This window comes from Procambarus clarkii, chromosome 56 (assembly GCF_040958095.1).
Source record: "Procambarus clarkii isolate CNS0578487 chromosome 56, FALCON_Pclarkii_2.0, whole genome shotgun sequence".
NCBI lineage: Eukaryota > Metazoa > Arthropoda > Malacostraca > Decapoda > Cambaridae > Procambarus > Procambarus clarkii.
In genome coordinates, this window is record NC_091205.1 from 20,221,279 (window position 1) to 20,241,142 (window position 19,864).

Consider the following 19,864-nt stretch of genomic DNA (forward strand, 5'->3'; position numbering starts at 1 on the left):
CTCGGGGGAATTGAGCACGAGCGCGCAGGACGTCCACAGGATGAAATATCCGACACCAGCTCCTTGCTGTAAAATCCCCCGTAAGATCTGGACCCAGATTCACGAAACAGTTACGCAAGTACTTACGAACGTGTACATCTTTTCTCAATCTTTGTCGGCTTTGGTTACATTTATTAAACAGTTTAGAAGCATGAAAACTTCCCAATCAACTTTTGTTTTTGTTATTAACAGCCTCCTGGTGCTTCGGAGCTCCCGAAATGATCTCAAGATAACCTCAAGATAATTTGTGAATCACCCCACTGCTGATAAGGTGTCAAATAACATATGGTTGGTAATGCCATTGTTGAAGGCGGGGGAGAATTAGGGGAATGGAGAAGGGTAAGGGAAAGAAGGGAGGGAAAGAATGAATGGATTGGCATATTTTCGGTATAAAAAGTCGTAATTTCAAACTGCAAATATGTGCAGAGAGCCAGAATTTGGCTCCAAAATATGGCCCAGAAGTCGGATTTGGGATATTTTGAAAACTGCAGGGGGATTTGGGAAATGTGACCCATCGCCGTTTTCAATAATTGACATATTTTCGGTATAAAAATACGTTATTTCAAACTGCAAATATGTTCAGAGAGCCAGAATTTGGCTCCAAAATATGGCCCAGGAATCGGATTTGGGATATTTTGGATATTTTGAAAACTGCAGGGGGGTTTGGGCAAAATGTGACCCAGTGCGGTTTTCACAGACTTTGCAAGTTTTACACAGACTTTGTAAAGGCGTTCGACAAATGTGACCATGGGGTGATAGCTCACAAAATGAGGTCAATGGGAATAACTGGAAAAGTAGGACGCTGGATACTCAATTTCCTGTCGAACAGAACACAAAGAGTAACAGTCAATCAGATAAAATAGTCCAAGCGATGTTAAAAGCTTTGTACCTCAAGGTACAGTCCTTGCACCGCTACTGTTCCTTATTCTCATATCTGATATAGACAAAAATACACGCCACAGCTTCGTGTCGTCCTTTGCAGATGACACAAAAATCAGCATGAAAATTACCTCCGCTGAAGACATTGAAAAACTAAAAGCAGATGTCAACAAAGTCTTCGATTGGGCAGCAGAAAATAACATGGTTTAACAGTGATAAATTTCAGGTACTCAGGTTCGGCAAAAATGAGGATCTGAAACATAATACAGGGTACAAAACACAATCGAATCTTCCCATAGTAGAAAAACAGCATGTCAAGGATTTGGGAATAATGATGTCCGACGATCTAACGTTTAGGGAGCATAACCAAGCAAATATCGCGTCAGCCAGAAAAATGATCGGATGGATTACGAGAACTTTCAAATCCAGGGATCCCATCACAATGGTTGTACTCTTCAAGTCACTTGTGTTGTCCCGTCTCGAGTACTGCTCAGTACTCACTTCCCCCTTCAGAGCAGGAGAGATTGCTGAAATAGCGGGAATACAGAGAACGTATACGGCACGCATAGACGAGATAAAACACCTAAATTATTGGGATCGTCTCAAAGCTCTCCAAATGTACTCTCTAGAAAGGAGACGAGAGATATACCAAATAATATACACATGGAAAATACTGGAGGGCCAGGTCCCAAATCTACACGGTAAAATAACAACGTACTGGAGTGAATGATATGGAAGAAAATGCAATATTGAACCAGTGAAGAGCAGAGGTGCCATAGGCACAATCAGAGAACACTGTATAAACATCAGAGGTCCGCGGTTGTTCAACGTCCTCCCAGCGACTATAAGAAATATTGCCAGAACAACCGTGGACATCTTCAAGAGAAAACTGGACTGTTTTCTAAGAGAAGTTCCGGATCAGCCGGGCTGTGGTGGGTATGTGGGCCTGCGGGCCGCTCCAAGCAACAGCCTGGTGGACCAAACTCTCACAAGTCGAGCCTGGCCTCGGGCCGGGCTTGGGGAGTAGAACAACTCCCAGTACCCCATCAACCAGGTATCAACCAGGGAATGGAGGTAGACGGAAAATGGGGTGCAAGCTTGAACGCCAGTGGAGATGAGTTGACATAGTTGACATTTACTCACGCACCGTACCTGAGAGTACTCACCAGTTGTGACAACCAATTGACACGTGGTTAACTATGACACTTTATGATATTGACTGTCACACAACTGTCATACAGGCTTACCATTGCCACCTAGTGACAGGTATTCATGTATACAACATACATTCGAAATAGAGATTGAGATATACACAGCAACAATGCCAACCAGTCACATACTTTCATACAATTTTAAAACTAATTTTACTACAGTGATGTGCGTTGCGGCCATAAGTTCCGTTTGAACACATAGCGGGGAAATTGGTACATTTCATCATCTGAAAAATGACATGGAAAAACACGAACGATTGCAAATATTTCGTTGACAATGAGAACTATTCGCCTGCAACATTGTTTGATAACAGCTCACAGCTGGCGTCGTGAGGCTGCAAGTTGAGCACCATCAGAATGGTGATGTTGGATGGTGCATTTCAATAAGACAAACAAGTAGATTGCAACTGCTCTTCCCCCCTCCCCCCTTCCCTCCCCCCTTCCCCCCCCCCCCTTCCCCCCTCCCCCTTCCCTTCCCCCCACGGCAGGATCTGAGGCACAGTTTTAAGGTGGAACTTGAGAGGAACGTTTTTTTTTTTTAATGACCTTGTGTAACCCATACGATCGAAATACGACGTTCTATGCTAGAGGACTGGGTTGCGGAGCCGCTTGGGCAACTTTCATTCCAGATGGAACACTGTCTTCAATTGGTGTTTTATTTACGGATTTTGTTATAATTTTGTTCATACTTGATTCGTCTGAGGAAGAATAATAATAATTGAAAAAAAATAATAATTAATAAAGGACGTGATTGTTTGAGACCCTCGTTTAAAGGACGTGATTGTTTGAGACCCCGTTTAAAGAACGTGATTGTTTGAGACCCCGTTTAAAGAACGTGATTGTTTGAGACCTTCGTTTAAAGGACGGGATTGTTTGAGACCCCGTTTAAAGAACGTGATTGTTTGAGACCTTCGTTTAAAGGACGTGATTGTTTGAGACCCCGTTTAAAGAACGTGATTGCTTGAGACCCCGTTTAAAGAACGTGATTGTTTGAGACCCCGTTTAAAGAACGTGATTGTTTGAGACCTTCGTTTAAAGAACGTGATTGTTTGAGACCCCGTTTAAAGAACGTGATTGCTTGAGACCCCGTTTAAAGAACGTGATTGTTTGAGACCTTCGTTTAAAGGACGGGATTGTTTGAGACCCCCGTTTAAAGAACGTGATTTTTTGAAACCCCGTTTAAAGAACTTTAGAGTGGGTTCCTCCAACGCTTCTCGTGTCGTCTCGGTTAAAATTAGTACTAGCATAAGAATGATGTCAGATCTTGGCAAATGTTTATCAACAATCCAGTGTGATGTGACGACACATCAACGTGACTCATACGTCAGGCTGCGAGCAGCCGCGTCCAACAGCCTGGTTGATCAGTCCGGCAACCAGGAGGCCTGGTCGACGACCGGGCCGCGGGGACAATAAGCCCCGGAAGCACCTCAAGGCAAGGTAACCTCAAGGCGACACTCACTCCACGGGATTGCAAACCTGGAGATGGACAGCCTTCGCCTCTCGAAGGTAATCAGACTCCAGCTCTTAAGGAAATTGTCAAGTGTGTTCATTACGTTCATTACCATCCACGAGTTCAGCTGTGACGAGTGAAGCTTTAAAAAAAAGCAAAGAAGTGGTAATAGAGCCATTTATGGAACACCTTTAATTACTGAACAAATCCACAAGGGCCGTGACGAGGATTGGAACCTGCGTCCGGGAGCAAGTTCGAATCTTTCGGATCGAAAAGGAACCTGCGAACCTTTAATTACTGTTGTGGACAGGTATATGGATAGCCAGCCATCGCTCAATTAACCCATGACCCCAATTTACTCTTAAATTGATAACGGATGTTATTTATCCTATTACAGTCTGGCCATTGTCCAGGGTTTGTGAACTTGTTGCTCATTTGAGTGCTGAAAATTTAACATTTATTTTATGGGGTTAATTCGTATAAATACTGATGAGTCAATTAGGACAAATGAAAACATGATGATGTTGGGAACATTTGGGTGTGTGGTAGTGTTGATTGGGGGTTCACGTCATGATACCTGGTTGATACCTGGTTGATGGGGTTCTGGGAGTTCTTCTACTCCCCAAGCCCGGCTCGAGGCCAGGCTTGACTTGTGAGAGTTTGGTCCACCAGGCCCGCAGCAGGCCCACATATACCTGGTTGATGGGGTTCTGGGAGTTCTTCTACTCCCCAAGCCCGGCTCGAGGCCAGGCTTGACTTGTGAGAGTTTGGTCCACCAGGCTGTTGCTTGGAGCGGCCCGCAGGCCCACATACCCACCACAGCCCGGTTGGTCCGGAACTCCTTGGAGGAATAAATCTAGTTTCCTCTTGAAGATGTCCACGGTTGTTCCGGCCAAGGCTCTTGGCCCTAGACCCCGCTAGGCCAGGTGGAGCCCTGTTCACCTGTGGCACCTGTTCACCTGTGTTACCTAGGTAGACTTGAAACTAGACTTGTCACCCCCTGGATGTTTGAGACGAGGAACTTCACAGTAGCGAGGACGAATAGATTTTCTCAATGTCAATCGTCCTGACACTCGACTAAACTAATGCCTTCACTAGACTTTGATGAGCTTATGTTTACATACAAACTAATATATAACTATAATATAAATTTTTCATGTACATTGTGGTAGCCCATAGAGCAGCTCAATGCATCTGAGCATTGCATTGAGCGCTGAAGACGGATGCTTAAATGATTGGAGGTCCTAGTGCTGGAAAGTTATTTTACGTAATAGTATTTTGCGTATATAATATTAAGTAATAATATTTTACGTATATGATATTACGTAATAATATTTTACGTATTGTCACGATTTTAATATTACGCTGATATGAATAGGTAATGGTATATGACGAATTTTTCCAGCGAGTGAACTTTTCAATTACTGACATATTGGGTTGATCTATGCAGCATTGCTTCTTTATTAATGTTTTCATTCTGAAAATGAGGTTCCGGTGATCTGAAAGATTTGTATTGATGAGAATGATTAGCTTTATATGCCAAGAGTTTAATGTTTTAAAGCAATAATTTATTATTCTAATTGGAGTGTGTTGCAGCCAAATGAAATGGTTATCTTGAGGTTATCTTCAGATGATTTCGGGGCTTTAGTGTCCCCGCGGCCCGGTCCTCGACCAGGCCTCCACCCCCAGGAAGCAGCCCGTGACAACTGACTAACACCCAGGTACCTATTTTATTGCTAGGTAACAGGGGCATTCAGGGTGAAAGAAACTCTGCCCATTGTTTCTCGCCGGCGCCTGGGATCGAACCCAGGACCACAGGATCACAAGCCCAGCGTGCTGTCCGCTCGGCCGACCGGCTCCCTATGGTCAGCTGGGAACGAACGTTATATGTCTGTGATTATTATTTTGGTTTAGAGAAATGCAATATTGGAATTGTATTATGTGTTTTGTGTACATATATGTTAACATATCAACTCAATATTAAGCAGTCTCTGTGGTGTAGTGGTAAGACACTCGCCTGGCGTTCCGCGAGCGCTATGTCATGGGTTCGTATCCTGGCCGGGGAGGATTTACTGGGCGCAATTCCTTAACTGTAGCCTCTGTTTAACGCAACAGTAAAATGTGTACTTGGATGAAAAAACGATTCTTCGCGGCAGGGGATCGTATTCCAGGGACCATAGGATTAAGGACTTGCCCGAAACGCTACGCGTACTAGTGGCTGTACAAGAATGTAACAACTCTTGTATATATCTCAAAAAAACAAAAACAAAAACAAAAACATTATTATGGGGCCGTGAGCATTATCAGCACTTCTTTTGTTTGTCTAGAAAGTTAAGATATCCTTAAGGCGGTGAATTAATAGTTGAAGATAATTAGTAAAGTGGAATTATATAGTTGGTCACTGCCAGGGTAACTGCCAAGACGATAGTTGGGTGTAATACTTGCTCATTGTTACCTTGGTTATCTTGAGGTTATCTTAAGATGATTTCGGGGATTAGCGTCCCCGCGGCCCGGTCTTCGACCAGGCCTCCTTTTTGTTACACATCCCCCAGGAAGCAGCCCGTAGCAGCTGTCTAACTACCAAGTACCTATTTACTGCTAGGTGAACAAGGGGGCATCAGGGTGAAAGAAACTCTGCCCATTTGTTTCCCCCGGGGATCGAACCCGGAACCTTAGGACTACGAATCCCGAGCGCTGTCCACTCAGCCGTCAGGCCCCCCTGTTGACGACTATGAGTGGTGATTTGCTGTTCCCACATTTGTAGCGTGACTCATCAGTAGTTTCAGGATTACAAACAAGGCTTTGGGAACTCCAGCTAATGTTTCTTTGGTGTAGTTACTCTAATGAGTAAATTTTCCTCTATAGGTGAGAATTGACGGGAATTGGAGCAACCAAGTTGTTTTTGTCCAAAATGGTAGAGTAACCAACATATATATATATATATATATATATATATATATATATATATATATATATATATATATATATATATATATATATATATATATATATATATATATATATATATATATATATATATATGTCGTACCTAGTAGCCAGAACTCACTTCTCAGCCTACTATTCAAGGCCCGATTTGCCTAATAAGCCAAGTTTTCCTGAATTAATATATTTACTATAATTTTTTTCTTATGAAATGATAAAGCAACCCTTTTCTCTATGTATGAGGTCAATTTTTTTTATTGGAGTTAAAATTAACGTAGATATATGACCGAACCTAACCAACCCTACCTAACCTAACCTAACCTATATTTATAGGTAAGGTTAGGTTAGGTAGCCAAAAAAAGCTAGGTTAGGTTAGGTTAGGTAGGTTAGGTAGACGAAAAAACATTAATTCATGAAAACTTGGCTTATTAGGCAAATCGGGCCTTGAATAGTAGGCTGAGAAGTGCGTTCTGGCTATTAGGTACGACATATATATATATATATATATATATATATATATATATATATATATATATATATATATATATATATATATATATATATATATATATATATGTGTATTAGGGTTGTTGTTGTGACTTGTTACCACACACAGCCCCAACAGTTCTCCAACAAGTGTCAGTTTCTCAGAATTTACAATAACCAATTTTTCCATTTTCATTGCTTGGCATCGATGTGATTATCTTTGCAATTGCACGAATACTAATTATCCCGAAGTTCGAATTTGTGTCTAAAAGGTTCACTTTTGCGATTTTAATCACGGGAGAAAAGCTAGAAAAAAAAGATACTCTCTGTAGCCAAAGACTTGATTACAAAGACTTGAATTTAATAAAATCACAAATCGCAGGAAGCCCTTAGACTTTCGACACGACTAATTAGACAGCAACTTAGGCTTGGCAAACTAAGCCCAACAGCTGGAGAAACTTGAACACAAGGTCAAAGGGGGTGGGCCCACTACTTTGGTTCACTAAAGGGAGGCCCAAAGTGGGGACTACCCAATTAGACTTTCAGAAGTTAGATATGTGTTACGTAATTCAATTATTTATGCTTGAATACATATGACATGTTGCAATTAACACAATAATATTAATTATTACATTTAATAATTAATTAATTATTATCAGGAGCAATTAACCAATAGGAGTCTGTTAGACGTGTAGCACTTTCATGAACCATTGAACCACGACGTGCAGAGGATTCAGAAGGTTTTTCACCACAAAGGGTGCCAAAAATTAAAAAAAAAAAAATTTATCACTTGTTTTAAGTTTGCTTCATTCCTGTAAACTTGTAAATCAGGTATTAAAAACGATAGAATTATCCCCCGGGGAGTTTACACGACGTAGTTTGTAACAAGACAGGTTGAAGAGCCTGTATATTATCTGTTGGTAGAGGATCCATATTGAAACGGCCTAGGGGAGTGATGGATCGTTTCATTGCTGTGTTGCAAGACTGCCAGGGGTCAACACTGGCACTGTACCGTCTCTCCCACACACTGGCACTGTACCGTCTCCCACACACTGGCACTGTACCGTCTCTCCCACACACTGGCACTGTACCGTCTCCCCCACACACTGGCACTGTACCGTCTCTCCCACACACTGGCACTGTACCGTCTCTCCCACACACTGGCACTGTACCGTCTCTCCCACACACTGGCACTGTACCGTCTCTCCCACACACTGGCACTGTACCGTCTCTCCCACACACTGGCACTGTACCGTCTCTCCCACACACTGGCACTGTACCGTCTCTCCCACACACTGGCACTGTACCGTCTCTCCCACACACACTGGCACTGTACCGTCTCCCCCACACACTGTCACCATGTACGGAATAATTTTTTTACCCTCTCAGCAGTGAAGTGTGTTATTTAAGTTGACGCAATTAACTGTTTTAATTACAATATCTCGCTGAAGCTGCTTACTAAATGGTCGTTACTTTCATCGTAATTAGCTTTCAGAACGACTGTGCTTGCGTGCGGGGTTGTGGCTGTGTGGAAGTGCAAGAAACACACACACACACACACACACACACACACACACACACACACACACACACACACACACACACACACACACACAATTTCTCTGAATTGGATGCGTGTTTTCCCAATTCACAATAACTACTAATAACTAGGTTGTTAGCATGAGGCTAGGACAGTTTGTTAGCATGAGGCTAGGACAGTTTGTTAGCATGAGGCTAGGATAGGCTGTTAGCATGGGGCTAGGAGAGGTTGTTAGCATGGGGCTAGGAGAGGCTGTTAGCATGGGGCTAGGACAGATTGTTAGTATGGAACTAAGACAGTTTGTTAGCATGGGGCTAGGACAGGTTGTTAGCATGGAACTAAGACAGTTTGTTAGCATGGGTCTAGGACAGGTTGTTAGCATGGGTCTAGGACAGGTTATTAGCATGGGCCTTGGATAGGTTGTAAGCATGGGGCTAGGACAGGTTGTTAGCATGGGGCTAAGACAGGTTGTTAGCATGGGTCTAGAACAGGTTGTTAGCAAGGGGCTAGGGTCACTTTTTCAGTGTTAGGTCTAGCGGTGGACCCGAGACAGACTGTTTATAGATTGACGTCGTAATATAACCCACCTACGCCTTAAGAGGCGGGACCTGGAGCTGAAGCTTGCGCTCCCCCCTCAACTCAATCCCCTCCCACACAAACATATATAAGGGACAGCGCGGCCCTAAGGTCCAGACCGCTGTAGAGTCCTGTGAGAGGATTTTTGAAACATCTGAAGAGAACCAACTTTGCAAAGACGAGGCGGAATGGGTGTTGAAGCAATTCATGTCTGAAGAAGCCAAGAGAGCTGCACAGTGCGGTCAAGTTAATAAGACGAGAGCCAAGACACACTCTCCTTAGCTACTGCCTCCTCCCACACACTCTCCTTAGCTGCTCCCACACACTCCCCTGCCTCCTCCTCCCACACAAATGCTCCCAGGAAAAACTGGTACACTTAGCGCCTTTCAACCACCACAAACTCATCAACGGCTGCCTCATCAACGGCTGCCTCATCAACGGCTGCCTCATCAACGGCTGCCTCATCAACGGCTGCCTCATCAACGGCTGCCTCATCAACGGCTGCCTCATCAACGGCTGCCTCTTCAACTTGTGGCTAACTTGGTAAATTGAATAAGTACAAACCATGATGAGGAAAATTAAAGGAAAAAAAACAGTATGGTAAAAAGGTTTTCGTGGTGCAACGATCCGGATTTGGTCGCGTCTTCCTTGGAATCCGGATTAATATTTTTTTTAGTAATCCAGATTTTATTCAGATTTTCACGAAATGCGTAATATTTAGGTACGAATTTTTGCGGTGTGATTGTACTTGTTTAATGCAAGTTTTTAATTTTTTATTTAATAAACTAGAGAAAACATATTGGCCACCTACTTCTACAAATGTTAAATGTTCAATTGAACATTTATGAACTGACTTACAGGCTATGATGAGAGAACAGGTAATTAACTGTTCTCTCATCATAGCCTCTGCCCAGTTCTTCAAGTGAAGAACTTTTTCTTCATCGAGGAAATTTCTGTCTCCGTGGCGTTACAATGACTGTTCACCTTGGTCAGTGTCGCTGGTTGAATGACCAAGTCCGTCCTGCTAAGGCTTCCCAACATCAAGAAAACGGTCAATTTAAAGTGGTCTCTCCTAACCTACCAGAAGACCCACAACAGAAAACGGGACAGTACGTCACTTTCGGCAGCCGCTTTCATTTTCTAGTACACCAATTTTTGGCCTTGTGTAATGCATACGTGCGAAAAGCTACGTTCTTTGTAGCTGTAACCTACAAAGGTGTAAAGGTAAAAGGTGTAGGTTGATTCACCTTTAGCAAGCGTAGCGAGTTAACCAAACCTTGCAACTGGGCAAATCCACAAGGGCCATGACGAGGATTCGAACCTGCGTCCGGGAGCATCCCAGATACTGCCTTAATCGACTGAGCTACGACAGGGTAAAAAGGGTTGAAACCGAAGTTCTTGCAACTGGGTTTTGAGAACAGCTGGGTCGAATTAACAACCGGAACCGGCTTAAAAGGCCTAGTAAAGACAAGAGCTGCATCGATCAATCGACCGCATTTAACTAAAATGTGGGGGGAATAGTTAACAGGCAAAACTAACGACTAGTTGAAGAAAGTTACGGGCTCACCATAGCCCGTGCTACTTGGAACTTTGTTCCAGGTAGCGAATCTATAACAACAACAAACGACTAGTTGAACCAACAGGTAAACCAACAGGTAAACCAACAGGTAAACCAACAGGTAAACCATTGAAACAAGCCATTCAAACCGGGTACACAAAGCTCTAACAGCTGAGCCAGACGAGCTGGGTCTGACTAACAGACGCATCCAACAAATGCCTCAACCTGATAAATCAGTCCGTCCTCCAAACAAAGATCCAAAAGTGATTCCATGCACCCGCCAAACCCCCTGTTTATGAATGAAAAGCGGTTTACACACGACTCACAACTGATGACGTTCGAACACTTCCGGAACAAGTGCTTCACTGACGAATTTTGTTCGAACCACAACGCTGTAAATGCTTCACCCACGTACTACAAATACAAATAATCGCCAACAGAACCTAAACACCTAACCTAACCTAACGTATGCCTATTTATACACAATATGCTAATATATTATATTAATTTATACTTGAGAAAATTCCCGTTTTGAATGAACAGCATGTTAAAATATATGAATGCGTCTGTGGGGTCGACCGCTGAATGTAATGGACTTGAGTCGAGGATGGGTTGGATAAATAGCTGGGGTAGGCAAGCATGTGGGTCATGTAAATAACTGGGGGGGGGGGGGGAGAATAAAAAAGGTGGATCTAGGCCAACGGAAAAAAATAGCATAGTAGATATTTTTAACCAAGGGGAAATATTGGGCTAAATTGACAGATGGGCGAAGCAGAGCAGCTGGAGGGAAAGTAAATATGTGGGCTGGTCGGCTCTGTGTGTGTGGGGGGGGGGGGGGGAGGGAGGTCCAGGCAGCAGGGGAATTATGTTTGTGTACATATTAATGTTTTAGCGATCTGTGAGTGTTGGTCTGACTGGTGCTTCACTGTGTTCGGTTAATTGCTGTGTGAAAGAGCGGTAGACCTTTCTGATAGGGCTTACCAAGTAGAGTATTTTTTAGATCGAATCTTAGTTCCTGGGACACAAGTTTTGTTTCAATTACACTGGTTAACTTTTGGGTATCTATATACCGGTAGGTGAACAGAGGAGTCAGGTGAAAAAAGTTGTCTTTTGTTTCTGCCTCGGCTGAGAATTGAACTCGGGTCCATGGAGTGTAAATCCCAAAAGCTCGGCCACAAGTGGACACACGTGTGTGTATATATGTGTACATGTGAGTGCGTATGTATATATGTACACGTGAACATCCATGAATACGCGTATGAGTATATTCTTGCGTATATGAATACGTCCATGTCTGAACAGCAGAAATATTTTCATCATAGGTACCTACATTTTTAATAATTTAAGCGCGGCCACTCGCCTCCTGAACTATATACGTCAGAACCTCCACGGCTTAAGTCGGAGATTTCTGCAGGATGAGGCATCAGAGACTCCTTTGACCTGCCCACACAGCACACTCATGTCCGGTTCAGACTTACCAGCATAATAGCCAAATATCCTGCCTGTCAAATCTCTCTCTTGTCAGTCAAATAAATCTCAGAATCTTGCAAACTCTTATTGTAACTTTCGAGGTTGAAATATATTCTCTATTCCTCCGCAACCTTAAATATAATTCTGAGGGCAAAGAGGACTGGTATATATGAAAAAAATTCTAGTGGTAATCTTTCTAGTGATAAGTCTAGGCGCTGGTGTAAAACCTGGTGATATTGGAGGCACAAAAGGTATCAGTAACTGTAGGCGCTGCTTCTAGCCCTACACGTGCTAGAAACCCGCCACCATCCTCCCTTGCGTCGACTCTCCTGTTTACTGCTCCCCTTTGATCTCTCTCTCTCTCTCTCTCTCTCTCTCTCTCTCTCTCTCTCTCTCTCTCTCTCTCTCTCTCTCTCTCTCTCTCTCTCTCTCTCTCTCTCTCTCTCTCTCTCTCTCACACACACCAGGGGCGGGGATGGTAGCTGAGTGTTTAGCGCGCGGGACTCGTAGTCCCGTGGACCGGGGGTTCGATTCCCGGAGCTGGTGAGAAACTATGTGCAGTTTCTTTCACTCCAATGCCCCCCCCCTGTTTCCTAGCAGTAAATAGGTACCTGGGAGTTAGACAGCTGTTACGGGCTGCTTCCTGGGGTGTGTGTGTGTGTGTGTGGGAGGAAAAAAAATAGTAGTAACTGTTGATTTATTGACAGTTGAGAGGCGGGCCGAAAGAGCAGAGTTCAACCCCCACAAGCACAACTAGGCTGAATACAACTAGGCTGATTACACACACACACACACACACACACACACACACACACATACACACACACACACACACACACACACACACACACACACACACACACATACACACACACACACACACACACACACACACACACACACACACACACACACACACACACACACACACACACACACACACACTCACACTGCGCGCAAAATGTTTGAAAAAAAAAAACATTCCAGGCTGAAAGTAGAGAGGCATTCGAGTAGTTGTATTTCCAACGATTCAAACAAACTTAACATGTCTCGTTTTAATTATACAATGCCAGGTATAATGCCAGATATAATGCCAGATATAATGCTGATTTCATGCTGGGCTTTGTACTTTATGATCGCACTTCATCTTCGTAATGCCGAGGATTTCCGACCCTTAATATCGCTATTGTATACTACAACTGTTGTATTTTCCAGCCCTGCTACTGTTGTCACTGTCATCATCATCCCCGTGGCGCGGTGGCTAAGACACTCGCCCCGTATTTCGCCAGCGATCTGGCCTGGGTTCGTATCCTGATCGGGAAAGATTGACTATAGACGTCATTCCTTAACTGTAGCCTCTATTCACCCAGCAGTAAATGGGTACCTGGTTGCTAAACGATTTGGCGGATCGAATTCAGGGAAAATTAGGATTAAGGATTATTATTAGGATTATTAGGATTAGAAACGCTATGGGTGCTGGTGGCTGCACAAGAATGTAAAAACTCTTGTATATGTAAATAAGATAACACATAAGAACATAAGAACAAAGGTAACTGCAGAAGGCCTATTGGCCCATACGAGGCAGCTCCTATTTTACTGAAACTTTTCAGTACTAGTACGCAGCTTTTCATTAATATATATATCACCACTCAGGCTAAATATTTACACATTTTAAAAACTTTTAATGAAATTTGTAAAATTTTTATTTTAATTTTTTTTAAACACAAGTTTGATATGCACTCATATATATTTTTTCATTCAAAAACGGCTGTTTGAATGCTACATAAACGAGGATTTGGTCTTTGTTCACGAGACTGGAGGACCAGTCCGTCCTCATTATCAACGACAAAGGGGAAAAAACTTTAGTGTAAGGTGGCTGTTTATTGTTGGGTAAGTGTGTCTAGCATTCTATTGTCGCTGTCTGTCGAGTGTAGTGGTGGCGTTGCTGGTCTGAATCTCTCTGATGATGGGCTGGGTCTCGGTAGACACAGACAGACACACACACACACACACACACACACACACACACACACGTACGTACGTACGTACGTACGTACACGCAGTAGGCTCAGGAACCTGTACACCAGTTGATTGACAGTTGAGAGGCGGGACCAAAGAGCTAGAGCTTAACCCCCGCAAGCACAACTAGGTAAGTACGTACACACACACACACACACACACACACACACACACACACACACACACACACACACAGAAAGGAGGCTTTTAGATCACAGTATACCGCCTATGTGAGGGACAGTCTTAGAGTATGCCGCCCCATCGTGGGACTCCCATCGTACAGAACACACAAGGAAGCTCGAAAAAGGTGCAGAAATTAGCAATAAGACTCGTCCCAGAGCTGCTAGGGATGAAATACGAAGACAAACTGAAGGAACAAAACTTGACGTTAGAGAGGACGAGGGACAGGGAGGGGAGAGATGATACAGACGTATAAAATACTTCGAGGGATTGACAAGTTGAATACAGAGGAAATGTTTACAATAAATAACAGAACAAGGGGACACGGATGAAAGCTAAGACTCAGATGTGTCATAGAGATTCTATAAAGTTTTATTTTACCGTAAGGGTAGAGTAAATGAAATGACCTAAAGGAGCAGATTTATATATAAATATATATAAAATCTGATCCTTTCCCGACCTCACTAGCATTTTAGCCTACTTCTCTGCACGCATTATAGAGCATAACACATTAAAATATGCTTCACTTATGGATAACGTCTTAAAACGACAACTTGAGATGAGAATTCCAAATCCAATTTCTGAAGGAACCTAAAATAGCGAATTTATCTCCTACGTTTTCAGCAAAAATCTTACGATGCAATTATCACAACAGCAAAATGGTCGAGTCTGAGCTACAAAAAATGGCATTGAAGAAAGAACCTTCCTTGGGAGACAAAGGGAATTGGGAGAATGAGAGAGCAAGGGGAAAGAAGGAGGGAAGAGAGGTGGATATAAGAAAGGACGTTAGAGGGAGTGAAGAGAGAAGAACAAGGAGAGGGAGTGAGGGAGGAAGATAGAGTGAGGGGACTGTCAAAGATAACAGAATGATAGCGACAACTATTAATATAGTAAGAGGAGAGAAATTTAATTGCAATTTGGAGTTATTATGGTTAAAACGGAACTGTTGGAAGTAATAATGACTCGCGGGGTTCATGACCCCGTATCCACATCCGAGGATACCACATATATATATATATATATATATATATATATATATATATATATATATATATATATATATATATATATATATATATATATATATATATATATATACACACACCTCACATTTCACTTCCTCACTGGTATATATATATATATATTTTCATAACACCACTGTACACAAGGATCCAACACTGAAATTCGTCATTCCCCGAGTTAATTGAAAACAAAAGTCAATCAAATGAATATATCGAGTAACTTGGCCGCATCAGATTTCAAGATAAATCATGCAGCATCATTACTAAGTCCTCCTCTAGGACACCCAAGTCCTCTAGGACGCCCAAGTCCTCTAGTACGCCCAAGTCCTCTAGTACACCCAAGTCCTCTAGTACACCCAAGTCCTCTAGTACCCCCAAGTCCTCTAGTACACCCAAGTCCTCTAGGACGCCCAAGTCCTCTAGTACACCCAAGTCCTCTAGGACGCCCAAGTCCTCTAGTACACCCAAGTCCTCTAGGACGCCCAAGCAAGGTGAGGTGACACGTACCACAATAATGAGTACTATTACACACAGAGATCACAATAACGTGATGCATCAAATGAACAAATTCAGTAGAACTTCGGTTTCAACCTTTTTACCCTGTCGTAGCTCAGTCGATTAAGGCAGTGTCTGGGATGCTCCCGGACGCAGGTTCGAATCCTCGTCACGGCCCTTGTGGATTTGTTCATGAGTACTATCACTCAAGAGTCACTTTTTATGTCACTTTCAGATGTGAGAGTGATAGAGAAGGAGTAGAACTAGAGCAGAACGAGAGGGTAGGAGAGTGAGAGGGAGACGGACAAGAGGGCAATTCAGACAGCAAGATGGAAAAAGAATAATGAAAGTGAAGGAGAACAGAGACGATAGCGAGCGAGTGGGAGGAAATGAGATAACGAGAGAGAGAAAACTAACCGAAGCCACACTGAAACACTTAAATAAACATCAACTATTATAACTATTATAACTATTAAAGCAAGACGCGACGCTGCTCACAATCCTCTCAAGGAAATCAGCTTATTGTAGAGTATCATAACTTTGACCTGTTGTTAATATTAGCCCAACATTTACACTTCAGGCTCTGCTGCTACACCATAAAACTAACATACATGGTGTACAAAACTAACATACATGGTGTACAAAACTAACATACATGGTGTACAAAACTAACATACATGGTGTACAAAACTAACATACATGGTGTACAAAACTAACATACATGGTGTACAAAACTAACATGGTGTACAAAACTAACATGGTGTACAAAACTAACATACATGGTGTACAAAACTAACATACATAGCGTACGAAACTAACATGAGTAAAAGATTGGTGAAAACCCGAATTACATAGACAATTTACAGGAAGCTTTTAGGTGTATTACAGTTCTTGATGATATATGAGTCTCTCTTTAACACGTTGACAGCTGTGTAATTACTTGTTGGGTTATTAAGGCGGGATAACCAATTGTGGGGTTAGATGATGGGTTTGGTTAGTTGGTTATTAGTGGTAAGACTCGGTCCAACCTCCCTTGCTTGTCTTAACCCCTTTCCCCTAGTCTTTCTTACCACCTCCCCCTTTGTCTTAAGCCTTTCCCCCTTTGTCTTAAACCCTCCCCATTTGTCTTAAACCCTCCCCCTTTGTCTTAAACCCTCCCCCTTTGTCTTAAACCCTCCCCCTTTGTCTTAAGCCCTCCCCCTTTGTCTTAAGCCCTCCCCCTTTGTCTTGTCTTAAGCCCTCCCCCTTTGTCTTAAGCCCTCCCCCTTTGTCTTAAGCCCTCCCCCTTTGTCTTAAGCCCTCCCCCTTTGTCTTAAGCCCTCCCCCTTTGTCTTAAGCCCTCCCCCTTTGTCTTAAGCCCTCCCCCTTTGTCTTAAGCCCTCCCCCTTTGTCTTAAACCCTCCCCCTTTGTCTTAAACCCTCCCCCTTTGTCTTAAACCCTCCCCCTTTGTCTTAAGCCCTCCCCCTTTGTCTTAACCCCTCCTCCTTGTCTTCCTCTCCACTCTGGGTGGTAAACAGTCACAACCTCACCAGTACACAGTCGCCATGACTGGTACACAGTCACGTCACCATGACTGGTGCACAGTCTTCACTTGACAATAACAACCTCGTTATATTAAAGCCGTATTCCAACCAAAATACAAACATGCACGCAGGTGTGTGTGTGTATATATATATACACAGGTGTGTATATATATATATACACGCATCTTCTATATACAAGTTGAAGTCCGTATATGACGGCATACATGTTTTTTTATCTGTGAAAATAGTTGAAAACTGGAAAATTCTTAGCGGATCCTGCCATGGGACAATGACATTTCCCCCGCGCCTAACTCCTGAACTCAAAAACTTAAAAAGATGAAAATTCAATCTTCCGTTTCAGGGGGAAGAAAATATTATTATTTAAAATAGGGAGAGGGAAGGGATGGAAAGGGAAGGGGGGTATGGATAGAGAAGGGGTATGGATAGAGAGGGGGAGGGATATGGATGGAAAAGGGAGGGTATCTTCCTCTCCCAGTTTGCTACAGGCAAATGAAATTATTCACATGGAAAAAAGGCCAAATCTGCTGTACAAAAAGCCTCCCAGCCAGGTGGAAGTATGTAATCAGCTTTCATGGCATTAATATCAGAGCCTTGACTGGCCTCGGTGTGTCAATTCCACATCAAACGGTGTATTACACGACACAAAAATACATCTCCGATTTTCACGGTGAAATTAACAGATTTTGATAAACTCTTTTTCAACTGATTTCAGCTGTGCAGAAGCAAGCTGAAAACAAGGGGGCGAGTTTATTGGGTTCACTCCTCTTGTGAGTGAACATACCGCCATAGCAGAATGTACAACACTCCCCAATAGGAAGAAAACCCGCTGGGGTTAATCATCCTGTCACTTCTGTACCCAGACACAGCTGGGACTTGCTTCTATCGCCCTTAAGAATCTATATGACTTTACACGTTCCAAACACGCTCCTTCATCTTCCCTCATAGACAGTGTTGTCAAGTCATTCTCACATAATTTCTAGTTTTACAAATTAAGTATCTCATAGGTGGTCCAGCTCCACGCACCTGCCTGCTCCTTTTCTTAATAATATTACTGACATATACGTTAATATTTACGATTTATTAGTAAAGCGTATGAACACTCAACGGCTTGATAAATCTACTAAACTGCATAAATGTAACTATCTCAGGAATGTATTATCACAAGCATTAGGCAGTGATGTGGTGGAGGCTGACTCCATACACAGTTTCAAATGTAGATATGATAAGAGCCCAGTAGGCTGAGGAATCTGTACACCAGTTGATTGACGGTTGAGAGGCGGGACCAAAGAGCCAAAGCTCAACCCCCACAAGCACAATTAGGTGAGTACAATTAGGCGAGTACAAGCTGGAATGCACCATTAAAGCACAATTAATTTACAGTGTTGATGAATACTTTATTATTGTTACTGGAGTTGAAGATAATGGTGCCAGCCGTCTGACATTTCCTTCCCTGAAGGTCCTGTACAGTAACCAGGTACTTTGGTGGCATGTGTAGGCGCTCTGCTCTAGTTGAGCACAGGTGAGTTGTTTTAGATTCAGCTACTCGGAACAAAAGTTTCAAGCAGCACGGGCTATGGTGAGCCCGTAGTGGACTTACCTGCCACAGGAGCGGGGCTGTATCTTCCTGCACAGGTGAGAATAACTCCCAACTTTATGTGGAGGTACATAACAGGTGAAGTGAACGTTAAAATATATTTTATTATTTCTGAATTAATTCGCCATCACGATGGGAAGTGTGTGGTGTGTTTGGACTGTGCTGTGTGTGTTTGGCCACACAAGCACAGTCTGCCTGCACAGTTTGGTGGCTGCGACCATCACAACTCTCTGGATCCAAAATGGTCGTGGTTAGAAAACTCATTAAAGCCGACTGGAGTTTGCTGTTTACTTCTTCAGACTTGACACGTGGCCCCCGATCCCAATTTTTAATTAACGATATAATTATTGATTGCAATTCAATCTGCTTGAATTGATTGGTGGAAACGGTGGATGAAATCAAGATTTTGAGTGCCGGGAAATGCTTTCATTGTGTTGAGTGCGGCAGCATACACTGATTCCCTTCAGTTTAGTCATGGCGAGGCATTGTGTCTCGCCTTTGCCTTACTGACAGGAGTGCGGCAGCATACACTGATTCCCTTCAGTTTAGTCATGGCGAGGCATTGTGTCTCGCCTTTGCCTCACTGACAGCTTATTTATTAATGCTTTAAACACTGTGTTACAGATCATTAGAATTTTAGTAGAATAAACGCGACTAACAGAACTTTGAAAGCTGAATCAGAAGAATTTTTCGAATTAGTTGGTAATTGCTTCCTTAAATTATCGAGCTAACACCGAGTAAAATACTATATTAGACTTAGGGTCCAGCAACCAGAAGGCCTGGTCGACGACCGGGCCGCGGGGACGCTAAGCCCCGGAAGCACCTCAAGGTAAGGTAAGGTAGGGTAGACAGAGGGC

General features: G+C 43.0%; 1 protein-coding gene across 2 annotated transcripts in view; it reads left to right on the top strand.

Moving 5' to 3' along the window:
- LOC138353106 (macrophage mannose receptor 1-like) overlaps nucleotides 1-19,864 on the top strand; it is a 226,362-nt gene that overhangs the window by 60,177 nt on the left and 146,321 nt on the right. The window lies entirely within an intron of this gene.